Source organism: Typopeltis vanoorti, chromosome 16, assembly GCF_054136105.1.
Source record: "Typopeltis vanoorti isolate ZY-2024b chromosome 16, IOZ_Tvanoo_1.0, whole genome shotgun sequence".
Taxonomy (NCBI): Eukaryota; Metazoa; Arthropoda; class Arachnida; order Uropygi; family Thelyphonidae; genus Typopeltis; species Typopeltis vanoorti.
Window position 1 is genome coordinate 15,738,901 of NC_143564.1, and position 16,122 is coordinate 15,755,022.

Sequence of the window (16,122 nt, forward strand, 5' to 3'; positions counted from 1 at the left end):
CTTCCAGCTATCCTCATAGAGAGCATTCCAGAGACCTGTCACCAGCTTAAACACTTATCTCTAAATCCTCTCTACCACTTCCTGGTCACCAAGAAATCCAGGTGACTAAATCTGTGCACAGTGGTAAAGATGCAGCCAAATCCTAGCCTTATATGAGGTGTTATCAAAAAGAAACTAGACTAGGCTAATAAAATCTTTACAACTCACTCAATTTAAATTTGGACTAAATCCCCATCAAAGTAGTCCCCTTCCAAGTTCACGCAGCAATTCTCACTTTCACCATGTTCCAAAGGCTTCCTGGAAGTCTTTTTGTTGAAGGATATCAAGCACCACTTGCAATTCGTCTTGGATCTCCTTAACGGTGTCGAACTAGTGCCCCCTTCAATTTCATTTCTGGAAGCAAAAAGTGGTCACAAGGGGCTAAATCTGGTAAGGAGGAAGTGGAACAACCACCATGGCTTTCAGAAACTCTCGCATATTTAAGGTACTGTGGAAGGGAGCATTGTCATAATGGAGGAGCCAGTTGCAGCTTCGCCCTAGTTCTGGACTTTTGCAATGAACGTCTTCTCTTAACCACCTTAAAATATTGTAGTAAATTTCAGCATCGACCGTCTGATTAGGTGGGACAAATTCTCAGTGCACAATCCCCTTAATGCCACAAAAACAATCGACATGCTCTTTGTCACACTCCTGATTTGCTAGCCTTCTTCGCTCCTGGGGAATGTGGACTCTTCCACTATGACAATTGCCATTTTGCCTCCAGGTCGTACCCATAAACACAAGTCTGGTCCCCTGTGATGACCCTTGAGATGAAGGTTGGATCATCAATGCCATTTGGGTGAAGATCTTGACACGTTCACAAGGTGCTCCTTCTGATCAGAAGTCAAGAGATTGGGAGACCTAACTTGGCAGTGATGCGGTGCATGCTTAAATCTCTTGTGATGATTGTTTAGAAATCCCAACTCTGCCAGCAACTCCCTGGATGGTAATGTGTCGATCTGCATGGATGATCTGTTGAATTTTTTCGACATTTTCATGGGTCGTGCTGGTAGATGGTCATTCCAGGTTTTCGTCGTTTCCACAAGGTGGTTCTATCCTTCTTAAAATGAGAGTGCCACTGAAAACACTGAGTATATAGCTCATGGCTTCATTTTCATATGCCTTGCGAAGTAATTTGAAGGTCTCTGTGGCAGATTTCCCAGTTTTATGCAAAATTTTACATTTGCCCTTTGTTCTAATTTCGTGTTCATGGTGAAATCGCAGAATGGCACAAACATGCAATAAGAATACTGTGCGTTACATGAGTTCTAATGCACACAACTCAACACCACACGGCAGGCTGACTCAACAATGTTTATGGCACTGACACCTAGCAATAATAACTTCCCTATATTTACTCGTTACAATGTTTTTCAACATCCAAGTAATCCTTTGAGCTATTTTACCATCTTTTGCAATATGTCCTCTGAACTTCAACTCTCTGTCCATCATTATCTCCAAGTCTCTAGCTTCACCAATTTCGTGGAATCCAGTACCATCAATATGATATACCGTATGAAACCTTTTCAACCAGAAGAGCATAACCTTACATTTTGCAATATTAAATTGACAATCATTATCCTTTGTCCACAATCCCAATTTCTTGGAATCCAGTCCATCAATATGATACACCGTATGCAACCTTTTCAACCAGAAGAGCATAACCTTACATTTTGCAACATTAAATTGACAATCATTATCCTTTGCCCACAATCCCAATTTACTTAAATCATCCTGCAGGAGACCTACATCACCTTTATCAACTATTGCTCTCCCCAGTTTTGCATCATCAGCAAAACTGAATATTCCCTCTTAAATCTTTCCCTATATCACTAATATAATTAAAGAGTAGTGGCCTTGGTACAGAACCCTGAGGTACTCTACTAGTCACCCTCATTCTTCTAGATTCCACTCCACCATACGCTACTCTCTGGTATCTATCTCTCTGTCAGCCACTTCCCATATCCATGCTACTAGCTTCATATCCATTCCCATTTGTCCCAACTTTTGTAATAGTTTTCCATGTGGTATTCTGTCAAATGCCTTTGCAAAGTCCAGCAGCATTGTGGTGTAGGCATTTTTATTACCCAATTCTGCTGCCACTTTATTATAAAATGTGAATAAGTTACTATAAGTTACTACTAGTTTAACAACCACTCCTGATACATTAATTGGTCTGGTTTGCTCTTGGAGCTACCTTTATACACTGGAACTATCTTACCTTGATTACAATCCCTGGAACCACGCCAGATCTGAGACTTAGACTGAACAACTTCAGAGGCAATACCAATACTCTTGCACATTCACATAGTACATCAGCCAAGCCATCCAGTACCACTCTGTGTTCACATTCATACTTTCAATATACTGAATACCCTCTTGTTCCTCAATTATGATAAGCATCTTTGTCACATCAGCAAGTACAAAATCTCTACTGGATGATACAACTTTACAAAATGATCACTCAGCAACTGAACTATTTCTTTTGCCTCTGTTACCTTCCTACTACAAGAATTGTTTCAAGTCCCTATCATAGTAATTTTTCCTCTTACTTGTTACATAACAAAAAAAACTTTTTTGAGTTTTCTTTGGCCTGCTTAGCTAATTTTCTCTTATAATCAGATTTGGCCTTTCTTACCAAGCTAGAGACCCTTCTTGCTTGCACTTTTTACTACTCATGAGTATACTGACCACCTTTTTCTTTATATTTCCTCCACAGTGTTTTTCTTTTCTTCTCTCTTTTTTTTTTTTTTTTTTTTTTTTTTTGCAGCTCTTGCTTTATATCTCTACTCATCCACTTAATTTCCACTTGGTTTATCTTTCTGACTTTGGGTATGCAGTCTAATACTGCTTCTCTCAAACAATCTCTGACCACTTCCTATGCATTACTGACATTCTTTCCTTATAGCTTCTCAAGCCATGGCACTGATCCCAGATGAATCATAAGTCAGTCAATAATTACCAGCTTTATAGTTCAGCATAAACATTTTCTTTACAGAAAATTCCCAGAACAAGACTGTATTGTCACTCTCCACAACTGAAGGAAGAATGCCTACCTTGGTTATATCTTCTGATACTATTATCAGATGCAATACTCTCAAATCCCTTGTCCCCTCTATAACATTGTATAGGAAAAGTTGGTCAGATCTGTAGCTTAGATCTCCTTTTTGGAGATCTAAGCAGCAGAGTAGGATACAGCTATATGTTATGCTGGATTTCTGTTCCTGGACAAGTCATTACTAACATCATGTTGCAAGATAAAGATGTGCACAAATTCACATGGAGAGAAGATACAAGAAATAAAAAAAAAGCCATTAACTATTAATGTTGATAGCAATATCTTGACACTGGTTCAGGGCATAGCATACAGGGATACAAAAAAAGAAAGTGACCACCAGTTAGTTTTGAACAGAATGAAATTGAATATTACATCGAAAAGAAGGGTGTGTAAGAAAGTTTTAAAAATAATCAAACAGAGCAGCTTCAGAAGTGAACTGAAGACTCAAGCATACAAATAATATTAAAAAAAAAAAAAAAGAAAGAAAGAGTTCATAAACAAAAACCAAACCTTGGAGACTCACTGGCTATGAAGAAAACATCGACTGATTCAACCAGAGAGGCATGTAGTGAAGTTGTCTGAAGAAGTGTGTAAGCAAACAAAGTTTGCACCTGAAGTATTTTCAGGACTGGGGCAACTTGTATGTAGAAGCTTATGACTTCACATCACTTGCCTTAGTATGGGGAATCTGTTTTGATTAATCAGTATTAACTGAAATTAACTTATACGACTCCTAGGGAATCTAACAGTAGAGATGCAAGGAAAATTTTGCAGCTCATGGTAGTTAGGGAGAGAAATCAGGGTTATACCTAAGAGGAGAGTATGAGTACAGTCAAAGAACATACGAGGTAAAGGTTTTTCTCATGTTGTGGGATAAGATGACAGTGGGGACTATGGGTGCATCTTCAGTGAATATTTAACAAAGAGATGCAATGCAGTAAGTATTTAGGTATTTTGTGAACTGTAAAAAGCAATCTTCCAATGAAACTAACCTACTGCAGGCCTATAATTCTGTTTTATGGTGTTAAAAATAAAATAAACAAAATCAAGCATGTAAGGATTTTTAATGCACATATATGCTTTCCATAAGTTTTTGTCACAATTAGTCCATAATAATATTAAAAATTTAAAGTACTGTCACATGCCTTTTGCAGCAGTAGTATTCAAACTTGGTACAGTTCTCACCAAAAACATCTTGAATATCTCATGGATATTCAGACTTTTTTCTTTTTAATTCCATACACGAAAAGTAAAATAATTTATAGCACATCAATACCAGAGTGTCATTTGTGAATGTCTTTTACATGGTTTGATGAACAAGTTGTTTCATTTCTGATCAACTCGTTCGTCAGATCTTGCATTCTGGCATTTTCACTCTCTGTTGCTCTCAGTTTCATTTCCTCATTCCTACTTTTTTTGTACTTCCATAGCTTGCTTCCCTTGCATTTGTTTCTTTTCATATGTTCTTTTACATTACAGTCCCACTTTCTTTCATTAATGATTCATACAGTATTTGTAATTGCAGCCAAATTACACTAGAATGAAAGAAAGTCAAGAAAAAAAGAGGTGAAGAATGATTTGAGAATAGAGATGTATAGAGATTCCATTATTAGAGGTATGGTTAATGAAAGAGTCCACTAGGTCCGTTTACCAGGATGGAGAATGCTATGCTCAACCAGATGATTTGGTTGAATATAGGAAATGTGAGAATGGATATCAAGAGGTTATTGAGGAGAGTGAAGGTTAACAGTGTGGCAAGAAAGTTGTCAGTGTGTTGCCAAGGTATGACAGTGATGAGTTTAGATGAAAAACGAGAACCAATCGTATGTTGACAGAGCTGTGTGAGGAGAAGGGAGTACAGTTTGTAAATGGATGCATTCAAGGGAATGAGGGATTTATATAAAAGTGATAGAGTTACTTAAATGAATTTAGTGCGAGTCAAAATGAAAAACTGTTGCTAGAAGGAGGTGCAATGAGTGACGTGAGCAAGAGATCAGAGTAAGTAAATGGAAATAGTGTTATTTCCATTTACAGTAATAGCAGTGTGTGAGAAAAGATAAGAGAAAAGGAAAAGGGTGGGGGAAGTCAGGATGGACAAGAAGGCATGGCATAAGGAAAACGAATGTTGGAAAAGGTAGTGAATGTGTACAATTGGGATGTTCAGTATAGAAATGGGGATGACAATGTAAAGGAGTAGTTAATTCTGAAGAGATATATGGGGTAAGTGGTGATAAAGGTGATTAGGCATGGGCAGGTGTGGAGAAATCATAATAACCAGGTGGCACACGTAGACCAAAAAGTGAACTAATGTGTTTATTTATGAACACCAGGAGCAATCAAAAATAAGAGAGACGAAATAGTTTCTCTGACTGAGTATATTTCCTAAATATCAGTGGAATAAGTGAAATGTGGTTAGATGAGGATAATATCCTGACAGAAAAGAAATGGATGGGTAAGGTGTTTTTCATGAGGACAAAAAGGAATGAGTGCTGTTGGTTATTATCCCAAGACCTCATGGAGTCAAAGACTCCCTTTGCCACATGTGTAACTCATCATACTGTGCCTTAAATACCATATATTCCGGTGTACAAGACTCTCCTATGTATAAGATGCACCCAAGAAATTTAATACAATTTTCTGGAAAAAACCTAAACTTTAAAGTATGATTTTAAAAACAAAATGGATAAAATAATAGGTAATTTTTCATAGTAAACTGACCTTTCAAAACCCATGTCAGTCATCTGACTCTTCTCTATCATCATTAATTTCTTATAATATAGAAATAATTTTGTCTTCATATTCTTTTGGCATTTTTTGACTGATTTTTGTTTATGTACGCATACAAAGTCCACTGCGTTTCATGAAACGGTAAAAAATCTTCAATGTTATGCTCACAGGCTACTTTGACTGCATGTGTACTAATCATTTTTGTTGAAATGGCAATGCCATTTTGCCGATTTTCTTGCGCCCATTTCAAAACTTTGGTCTCTAGTTCTGGCCACTTCGCAATTTTTCCACGTTCCGCACGCTTTTCTTTACGCAAATTGTACAAAATCTCCTTCTGACCGCACCAAGTTCTTAGTCAATGATGCGCTAAAAGTCACGTGAAGGTCACGCATCAATTTGATTGCACCATTCTTGGAACATAAAAGGGGGTGCATATGACTTTGAAAAGAGGAAACAATCTTTTCAGACACCACACACTCGGGAAATGCATTTCAATCATTCACAACTCTCCATGTAAAATTCCTGCTTCTCACGCCCTTGCTTACACCCTCTATCGCCCACCATTTTATGAAAAACCACTTCAACATTAATCCTATGACAATCCCTTACCAACTTGTAAGACTCTATGATGTCACCCCTCTTCTTCCTGTCCATTAGACTTTGCAAATTATATCTTCTCAACCTTTCTTCATACTCAACATTCCAGACACTAGAAACTACCTTATTCAATCGCCTCTGGACCTTTTCCAACATCTTTTTGAAAACTATGTGACTAAATCTATGCACAGTAGGCCATATGTGACCCAATTAAGGCCTTATACAATGGAACCAGGATCTCCTTACTTCTATAAGTCAGTGTCATCTGCATCATTGCCAAAATTCATCGTGTCTCACAATTTTGACAAATGTCCTCTGAATTTTAGATCCTTATCCACCATCACCCCAAGATCTCTTATTTCCTTCACCTCCTACAATAACCCCACTAAGAGTAATTCTACACCCCATCTTTGTTTTCCAAATTTTAAAACCTTACATTTTGCAACATTGAACTGGCATGCCCCACTCCTGTACTCATTCACTTAGTCCATAGATGGCGAACCTGTGGCATGTCTGAGAATTTTGCTGGCACGTCAATGATTTACAGGTGTTATCCTTTTATATGCTTATAAATTATTCAATCTTTTTTTTTTAATTGTTACAATACGTACAAGTTAAATTTTTTTTTACACGAGAGAGCAGCTATGAAAATGTGCATGTGATTGATGCGGTATTAGCAAAATATCACATGACTCAAAGATAAAAGCAATCCGACAATTTCTGAATTGAAATGCTAATTCTCTTTAACCGAATTTCATAACATCTGTGACTGTCATAACAACATTCCCTATATATTTCTTAGTTTTAACACATTCACGACAGGATGTCGTTTATCGTTCCGACAGAACTTCTCATTACCGGTCAGCTACTCACACAAAGTTTCAACTCTTGGTTGATTTTTATTGTTGCTTGTTTGCGTTTGCGTGCAGGGGAACTCACACAAGCATTATATGGCATGTTTCAATTCGTGGTAGAATTTTATTTGAAGTTAGCCTTTGTGATCTGTCATAATGACATTGAGAATTTCAAATGCAATAAAACAAACACTTATTTCATATAACTGAAAAATTGAACAGTAGTTTTTAATTAGATACTGTGTTTCCAGTGCAACATATGGTTTTTCTCAAGTCTATACAGCATATTTTCTGTGAGAGGGGATATGTGATTCATTAGTTAGCACCGTTTTTATTTAAGCTGTCTCTAATTGCACTATTTGTTGAGAAATATATTACACAGACTGTAAAAGCCTCTGTACCTTATTCGGTGATACAATAAACCTAACTGTTTTTCTTGTATCTACAGTATATAATGGCTGTTGGAGAAGGGCGTGCTGTTCAATCGTGGGGAGCTTTAACTATCCCCTCGACATGAACATGTTTAAACATTGTGCAAGGTATATGCAAAACGTTTTAATGTATTTTTTTTCGTAAAGTAAAATCAGGGGTGTTAGTTATACGTGAGGGCGAGTTATTTTCGAATAAATATGGTAAGTGTTTCGCTGACAAGTTGACATCCTTCTGCTGCTTCCCCTGCTCAGATAACTTCAATGGTAAAGTACAATGCATAAATATTTTTCTCACTACCGTATTTTTTCAAACCAGTATCATTAAAATCAGTTTAATACTATAATAATCAATTTTACACTGAATAACAGTCTAAATTTATATATAAATCAATATTATAAATAAAATAAAATATTATTTATAAAATTATAAATAATTTTTATAAAATTATAAATAAATATATATATTATAAAATTATAAATAAATATATATATTATAAATTTATAAATAAATAAATTAAGTTGGATTAATTTTCTATTAATTTTTCCCCTATTAAAAACTGCCCAGCACGTCAGCAAATCGAATGGTAAATTTTTGGCACGTGCCAGCGCATCTGCAACTGGATTTGTAAATTTTTGGCACGTGCACATAAAAAGGTTCTTAGTCTATTCAATTCTTGTATGAACACAACATCTGCTCTACTTCTCATAATTCTTTCCCACTTTGCATCATCTGCAAACAACTGAATATCCCATTTAAAGCTTCCTAAATATCATTAACATACAGGTTAAAAAGCAATGGCCCCTAAAACAGATCCTTCAGGCACACACCACAGGATAGCAAAGGAATTATGTTTACATAAGGTATACAGGGAGGAAAATAGCGGCATTAGTTTTGAGCCACACATATATGGTGCAAGATGGAAGTTGAGAAGAAGGAATATTTAGTCAAATGTTGCTGTAGGCCAGTGAATGTGGAGAATAGCAATGAAGAAATGTTTAAGCAATCTGGGTTAGCGAACAGGGAAAGGGTGATTTATCATGGCTTAAAAAATGTGCTCATCTGTGATAAGTGAGAATTTTTTTGTTGATAAGTTAAAATAAAAATCAGAAGGAGTTTTGATTAGTTGTCAGTTTTATTTATTTAATGCCAATTCTGTTTCATATTTTATGTCATAAATAGTTTGTCATATGCTTACCTTACTCACTGTATCTACCACAGAATGCTGGTCATTACAAATGCATCCTTTGTTGATTATTACTGATTTTGTCATTAATCGAATATGATCTATGAGAGGATAGGATATGAATGCTTCATTTTATCTTTATAAAATGCTCAATCATACCATGAGGTAAGCTAAAATAGATGCAATGAACAGTGGTAATTAGCTTATTTCTTACCCAGAGATACAATATTCTGTATATTCCATCATTGGGTTAATAGGGATTTTAAAACTTTCAAATTGAGAAAGAAGTATTTATTTTTCCAATATATTTCTTTATACCGATTCTAACCTTAATGTTTTTTGAATGTTTTCTGAATTCCTGCTGTGTCATGTGATACCACATGCCCTGTCCAATGGACAATGCTTTGAAGCCAATCAGAATTCAGAAACATGGTATATATTGTAAACATAAAGGTTTCACTTTACTGAGTTTATGATACCGAAAGTTTTTGACATTTGTTTATAATGGTTAAAAGAAATTGTTTGCTTTTTTCCATAAAAGTGATTCAAGAACATAAATGTTAGAAACCAAGATGTATCAAAAAACAGTCATTACTAAAAAATAATAATAAATGGTCCTGTATTACTTATAAAATGCATGAATTGTTTTCTTCACAGTGTGCTAAAGTGAAACACAACAATAACATGCTAATGCATAAGTAGTTAACCTATTTGCTTCAATATTAGTAGTAACACAAAGCAAAAATTAGCAATAGCATTAACAAAAGTTATAAATTGATCAGGATTCAGATTCAGGATTAAACATGAACATGACTATGATATATAAGGCAACTGTGGTAGAATATACCCAGGTTAACATCCGACTGAGATATCTGCCTGACTGGTGAGCCAGAAGAAAATTTTTCAAGCCCTGATGATCATTATGGGTGATTTTAATTATAGTGATATGGAGTGGAATGAAGAAACAGCATCTGGGAATAAGGAAAATGAATTTCTCGAGTTCTTGTGAGACAACTATCTTAGAGAGTATGTAACAGAGGGCACATGAGGATCGAGGGTCTCAGTGTGACAGTGTCGCATTCCCCTCCAGTCGATGAGAATGACCACAAAGTGATCACCTGGGTAGTGGCTTTCCATAAGAAAACTTCTATGAGGCAAGAATATATGGAACTACAAAGCCAGTGATTATGAAAAGCTTAGGAGATAGTCTGGAGCTATAGCATGGAATGAGGAGTTAAGGAGGGAAGAGAATAAACACTGCTTAGACGCTAACCAAGAGTTATTTAACAGTGTTAGATCTTGAATGATGGCTCTATCAAGAATAGCACTGCTCCATTCAAGATTTAACAAGAAGAATATCAAGCAAAAGCACACTTGTACTCTTGGCAAAACAGACATAATATGTGAAGATGCAGATATTAACTTTGCTTAAAAAGGAATTAAAATATAAAAGAAGAGGTCTAATCTTAAATTAAAATGAAATCAAAGTAAGAAATAAATATTAAATTGTACTATGCTTAAGGTTATTGTCTAAAATAGATGGAATATTAATTTGTCATAAACATCAAAGTTAAAATATGCCATGTATAAAGTCGTGTATCATCGTGCGAACAAAAGTTCAAAGTTGCAGTTTGACCACCAAAGATGACGTAACGAGCAATGAGTAAGCATTCGTGGAAGGCGCAAGAAATTCGTGTTCCCCGAAAAAAGCGAGGCACGTACAGCAAGGAGGTGATGTCACTGAGTGACAGCAAATGGAGTTTTTAAACCCCATTACAGTGCCCGGAAAGAGGGCACTGTAATGGGGTTTAAAAACGGATTCACATTGTTGAGGGAGGCCTTCTTTTTAGCTTCCTTTTACGTTTTCTCCTGGTTCTTGTGGTGTTCCCCAGTCACGTGTGCCCTCCTTGTGGGGTCTCCTGCTTGAAGTTCCCGAGCAGATCAGTATGTCTGATAACTGACAAGACATGTGAAGTTGGCAAAGCGGCAGCATGTTTCCCGTTGCTCAGCGATGCGAGTCGAAGAAAATATAGTACGAGATGATGGCAGTATTCGAGTTTTAGACCATCGGTGTAGATCTAACTGATGAGAAAGCAGCAAAGGATTCCTTTGAAGGTAAATCATGTTAGAAACGCGACGCAAAAGGTTCGTAAGCCCAGAAGAAACAGGTGGCGAATTCGGGATGAGCACGTGAGTCCCATGTGGCGACAATCCATCATACACAGGGACAACCTATAACAAAGAACAGATGGAAGGATCAAGAAAACATTTACATGTTGGTAATGTACAACTCTTCCTTTTTTGTGTGTTATCTATTGGTGACGAAGGTGCAAAATGGACAGAGTTTAGAAAAGAAGAGAGAGCGATTTTTGAGACAGCTTCCTGTGTTATGTTAATCGAATTGGACTGGTAGTCTACGTTCATAAGTTGTCTAGACCAAGTTTAATGTGTATGGGTTTTTAGTAGCAGTAATCTAGTTTAATACTGACATTCATGATTGTGATTCTCGTAGACAGGCTTATACGTTTGTTATGCATTTCTAAATCACTTAAGGAATTGAACAACGTAGATCTGAATATAAATTAAATTACACTTTAATAAATATTTCCGATATTTCGGCAATGTCTCATTGCCATTTTCAAAAGGAACTTACAAAAAGGCACGTGCACGCAGGCACTACAACACAGTAAATGAGAATGAAGAGATGAAGCTATTGTTCTCCTAGAAGTCCTGAGGGTGCCCTCTAGCAAGCTAAGTAGGTGTTCTTGGCCATTGGGCTGAAAGTCTGCTGATGTATGCCTCCCAAATTCGGGGCAGTCGCATACAACCAAATTTGTTGAAGATTGGAGAGTTTCTCAGGGCTGAGGCTGATTCCATAAATAGTCTTTTGAATTTGTATTTGCTACGGTGTGTTACTGTAGCTTTCTTCCACCGTATTCTGCGGCGTGTATCCAGAGCATGGTCTGCAAGACCAGAATGGCTGTACTTGTGAAACCGGATGTAGTCCTTGTGTTCAGAAATTCTGATATTCGCTGTCCTGCCTGTTTGGCCAAAGTAAGACAGTTTACAACTGCAAGGGATCTGGTATACACCAGGTAGGTCTAGGGGAAATGGTTGGTCTTTGGTGGAGCAGATAAGGGATGCCAATTTTCTGTAAGCCTGTAACAGGAGGTAAGGTCATGTTTTTTTAAAAGTTTGGTAATTTTTTCCAAGGTGCCTTGGATGTAGGGAATGGTAATGGATTTAGAGTAATCTTTGTTGTGGAGGGGTTTCACAAGTACAGCCATTCTGGTCTTGCAGACCATGTTCTGGATACACGCCACAGAATACGGTGGAAGAAAGCTATGGAAGAAAGCAGTAACATGGTCTTGCAGACCATGTTACTGCTTTCTTCCATAACACACCATAGCAAATACAAATTCGAAAGACTATTTATGGAATCAGCCTCAGCCCTAAGAAACTCTCCAAGCCTCAACAAATTTGGTTGTATGCAACTGCCCCAAATTTGGGAGGCATACATCAGCCCAATGGCCAAGAACACCTACTTAGCCCGCTAGAGGACACCATCAGGACTTCTAGGAGAACAATAGCTTCATCTCTTCATTCTCATTTACTGTGTTGTAGCGATTGCGTGCATGTGCCTTTTTGTAAGTTCCTTTTGAAAATGGCAACGAGACGTTGCCGAAATATTGGAAATATTTATTAAAGTGTAATTTAATTTATATTTGGATCTATGTTGTTCAATTCCTTAAGTGATTTAGAAATCCATGATTGTGATATAGATGAACATAAGATTCTCACGAGTGTGTTTGAATAGCCTGCCTGTTTGTTTATTATTACCCTGCTTTACTTGTATTTTAATATTAACCTTGATTTGTTTGATTATATGTGTTATTTACATTGTAATGTTCTTAGATAAATAATAAATGTGTTTTTCCATGTATACCTGAGTTTGTCTGAGTAAGAGGTTGAATTTTACCACTCACGAAAATATCGAACCTACGTTTAGAGGAAAAAGGGGGAATTTAAGATTGTCTAGGCCATGACTGTATATTGAGAACACAATCTACCTAACTACTTAATCTACATAAGGTATTACTTGAATTCTGGGAAAGTTTCTTCGGATAAGAATTTCTATCCTAGAGTTCTGACTGGCGCAGCATTAACATATAAATTTCATCAGAGCTCGAAGGGAGAAACGGCCCCAGAAAGTCAGTTTAGAAGCCAGATCTCAGCAAGCACAAGGAGAGCAATAAGGATAAAATATATAAGAAAACAACGCCGTAACAACAGGAACAATGTGCGAATGTATTCTGAAAGATGTCAAAGATAAGAAACGTGTCAAATGGATGAATAAAGGGATTAAGCACGAAAATCTGGATGAAAAATGTATTATAGAAGCAGCACAAGATGAATAATCTTAATAATCAGTAAAGCAAACCAAGAAGATGACTCAGTTGATAAGGACAGCAAAACTGTAGTATTAACAAAAATTAGGAAACCATGACAAGAAAAATTCTATAGAGTTTTTCTGATAAGTGGCAAGTAGAAGGAAGAATGATGATGACAAAATGATATTAGTCAATAATGCAAATGGTAGATTGGCAACTGTTGCAAGGCACATAGTCTGACTGTTCAGTGAGCAATTCATCAAGTGTATGATCTTCAGTGTGCAATTATGAGAAGCTCAAGTATGAAGAAAATGGAAGATGGCTTACTGGTGAGTGAGAAAGAGGTATATGAGGAGTTAAGTCAACTTAATGTCAGTACAGCAGACTTGTTTGCATCCAAAGTACTAGGCTGCCCAACAAAAGACCTGATTAGTTTAATTCTAGTCAGACTGGAGGAACTTTTTGTATGCCTTTCTTAGATCATTTCCTGAGTCAGTCTATCTCTGGCATGGGCAAGTGGGTTTTTTTCTCTCCGAAATCAGGTTTTTTATCCTGTAAACTTATGAAAATCGATCATAGACTCCACGCTATGCCAAAAAATAATATATTGTGTTAGGGACGGCAAGATGGCAGCACTTGTTTACTGTCTCTCTTTTTGCTGGATGCTGCTTAAAATTAGTGACAGTCTTGGGCTAGCTAGCTCTGATTGGCTAATACTGGAGAATACTGCCCCACTCAGTCACCAAAAGTTAGACAGGGCTAAAATGGCCTTGCCTTACCTGTGAGGGAACAAAAGACATTAGCAGATTTTTTTTTTTATTTATAGCAGAGTTGAGGATATGTCACCACTTGTCTTAAGGGAATATTCCAGGGAGTTAGCATCAACTTTGGCTTACCTGTTTAATAAGTCTTGCAACAGCACAAGACTCAAAGGAGTGGGAGGAAGATAAAATTCTTCCACTTCACAAAGGTGGTAATAAGGCTGAAGCTACAAATTATAGATTAAACTATATATCTACAGTTGTGGTTGGTTAAGGGATTGGAGAGGTTGTTAAGGGCTACAGTACAGAAATGGGTTGATAATAGCAGAATTCTCAGTGAACGTACGTATGGATTTACTGAGAGTCACCAAGAGGAGGTCATGTGTTACCAACTTACTTATGCACAATAACAAGGAGACAAATAAACTGGACAAGGGAGATAAATATATAGTGGTATATTTAGAGTTTATGAAGACTTTTGATAGATTACCACAGAAAAGCTAGTAATTAAACTGGAGCAAATGGGAATGGATACTAGATTAGTGAGTTGGATTGTGACCGATTGTCATCAAATATACAGCAAGTTGTAGATGAGAGTGTAATTTGAGAAAAGTCACTAGCAGAGTGCCACAGAAGTTTGTTTGGGGCCATCGTTAACTTGTATATTAATGACACTGGAAGGTTTAATTGGAGACATGAAACTGTTTGCAGACAATGCAAAGTTAAGAAGAATGATGAAAAGTCACATAGATGTGACCCCTATAGGAGTACTTCAATAGATTATTTGAATGGGCAAATGAGTGGAACTGTCAATTCAGTATTGTAGTGTAAGGTTCTGAAATTTTGTAGGCAACAATAGAATGAAAATTATACACTTGGTGGGGAAATTTTGAAGGAGGGTGAGGAGACAAGAGATCTGGAGTGGTGGTGAACAAGGACCTGAAGATCAAGGGTGACACTGCACAAACAGTGAAGTCATCGCATTGGATTATGGCAGTGATGCATAGCATTTTAATGTGCAGAAATAAAGAGGTTATAATTCCATTGTATAAGGCCTCGATCAAACCTCCTGGATTATTGTGCACATATTTCATTCCCTGATTTTCATGGTACCAAGGATATATAAGAAAGGATCCAGAGAAGAGTGACTAAGGTGATAAATGATTTTTGTAATAGGATATGAAGATAGATTGAGGGAATGCAATTTGCAAAACCTTGTGAATAAGAGGAAGAGAGGAGATATGATCGAGATGTTATGAAAGTTGGTAGAGTTGTTACTGGGGTAATGTGGAAGAAATTTTTCATAGAATGAGAATATAGGGTAGAAAAAAAGAAACCATCCCTGGAAACAATATAAGGAGGATATGGGAAAGGGAGTGAGGAGAAGGTACTTTGCATGGAGAGTGGTTGGCGAGTGGAATGCATTGCCTGACAGTGTGGTGAATGCAAACATATTAAATGGGTTTAGAGCATGGTTTGATGAGCTTTGTGTGTAACGCTGTGTATATCTCCTGCGATGAGTCCTTTGATTCTGTGGAGGTCTGGCATTAATGTTAATAACAGTAAGAATAAACAGCTGTTTTTATTCTCAGAGGTGATGAGAATAAAGCAAGTTTGTTACTGTTGCAGATTATAATGTAGTTAGTGGTTAAATAAGTTTAGTGTACTATGGTACTGCATCTTAACCTTTTTTGAACTTATGGTAAGTATATATTATTTTTTTATGCAAATAAAAAATAATATAGATGACAATTAGGCTGCTAGTCCATAATATATTGGTATCATGAGTGAGCTAAGATTTAGATAACTAGAAATCTTGCTCTAGAGAGTAGAAAATATGACACTTTTTTTCAAGCCATTCAGGACTTTCAATGGACAGGTAACTAGTTACTATCAATATGCAGACAAATGTCATCACTGTCAGGATGTCAAAAAGCTTCCTGAGATAGCTATCAGTTGCATCTGCATTTATTAGTATTACTTTTATTGCATGCCAGTCTTTCTCGCTGTTCTGTAGTGAAGTGTTATGAAAGTATATTACAAACTTAAAAAATAAAAAGAAAGGACCATTTCCATAAAA

At 36.7% G+C, this 16,122-nt stretch overlaps 1 protein-coding gene across 7 annotated transcripts in view; it reads right to left on the minus strand.

Annotated features, from left to right (window-relative positions):
- Positions 1-16,122, minus strand: part of LOC150097864 (metallophosphoesterase domain-containing protein 1) — a 215,367-nt gene that overhangs the window by 49,535 nt on the left and 149,710 nt on the right. Inside the window, exon 6 of one of the 7 annotated variants that reach the window (XR_016549588.1) lies at positions 8,956-9,060. The exons of the other annotated variants lie outside the window; for them this stretch is intronic. The gene's annotated coding sequence lies outside the window, so the exon portion shown is untranslated. Of the gene's footprint in view, positions 1-8,955; positions 9,061-16,122 lie in introns of those variants that run through there. 7 annotated transcript variants of the gene reach the window in all.